The following is a 1,379-nucleotide window of genomic DNA, read 5'->3' as shown; positions in this document are numbered from 1 at the left end:
TCAAGATCTAAAAGGCAAGCAGAGAAGCAGGGTGACTTCTACTGGTGGCCTACAGCTTTCAGGGAAAGTTTGTCTTTAGTTTTTCTCCCAAGTTTTTCTCATATTTCTGAATATGAGCTCAGAAAATAGATTTTAGGGCTGTGGATAAATAATTTCACAAAACTATTTAACATTCATATGAATGTTGTAGCTCTTCCATGAATAAGAGTATTAAGTCTTACTATTTTAGTAATCTTCAGTCACAGTACTGCTTACAGAAATTCTCTTTTCTGCCAGGTGGTGGTGGTGTACACCTTTAATCCCAGCACTCGGGAGGCAGAGGCAGGTGATCTCTCTGAGTTCGAGGCCAGCCTGGTCAACAAGAGCTAGTTCCAGGACAGGCTCCAAAGCTTCAGAGAAACCCTGTCTCAAAAAACAAAAACAAAAATAAATAAATAAAAATAAAATTCTCTTTTCTTTCGTTTTCTTTTTTTCTTTGTGTGTGTGTGGGGGGGGAGGGGGGCTGAGACAAGGTTTCTCTGTATAGCCTTGGCTGTCCTGGAACCCACTCTATAGATCAGGCTGGCCTGGAACACACAGAGATCCAACTGTCTCTGCCTCCTGAAGGGAGGAGGATTAAAGGCATGTGCCACCACCAACCAGTTAGAAATTGTCTTTTCAGAGGTGTAAAGGTTTCCTTTAAAAGATACTCTTAGTATCCTCTTACAGAATCCGTTGTCTCATATAAAATGTCCACAAAATTATGCCCAGATGGGTACAATACCTTATCATCTAGTCCTACAAAAAAGGTTGTTGTAGTAGACTAGATTCATGTTTCCTGGTAATACAAAATCAGCTCAGCAGATATATTCTCTATCCACATCGAAAACGATGTGGCCAGTTTGATGGAGACTGGAGAGATGGCTCAGAGGTTAAGAGTACTGGCTGCTCTTCCAGAAGGCCTGGGTTCAACTCCTAGCACCCACGTGGTAATTCATAACTGTCTATAATTCCAGTTCCAAGTGACCTGGCACTCTCACACAGATATAAGCCTATAAAATAAAATAGTTTTTTAAAAAAAAAGGATGTGGCCAGTTTGAGAATTGAAAAAAATCAAAAGACCACATGCACATGACAGATCAAACACAGAGATTTGAACTATTCAAGAGCCTATGCATACATCCCAGCTTGCCCCCACCTCAGGCCTCCTGTACAGACACACACACACACACACACACACACACACACACACACACTGACTGTCTTTTCTATTGGAACCAGATTCCATTCCCAGCACCCACATGGCAGCTCACAACTGTCTGTGACTCCAGTTCCAGAGGATCCAACACCCTCAGACAGATATACATGATGGCACACACAGAGAAAAAAAAAAAAAAAAA

Source organism: Alexandromys fortis, unplaced genomic scaffold, assembly GCF_014885135.2.
Source record: "Alexandromys fortis isolate MF-2015 unplaced genomic scaffold, M_Fortis_MF-2015_v1.1 scaffold_285, whole genome shotgun sequence".
Lineage (NCBI taxonomy): Eukaryota > Metazoa > Chordata > Mammalia > Rodentia > Cricetidae > Alexandromys > Alexandromys fortis.
Note: the sequence above shows the minus strand (reverse complement) of the source record.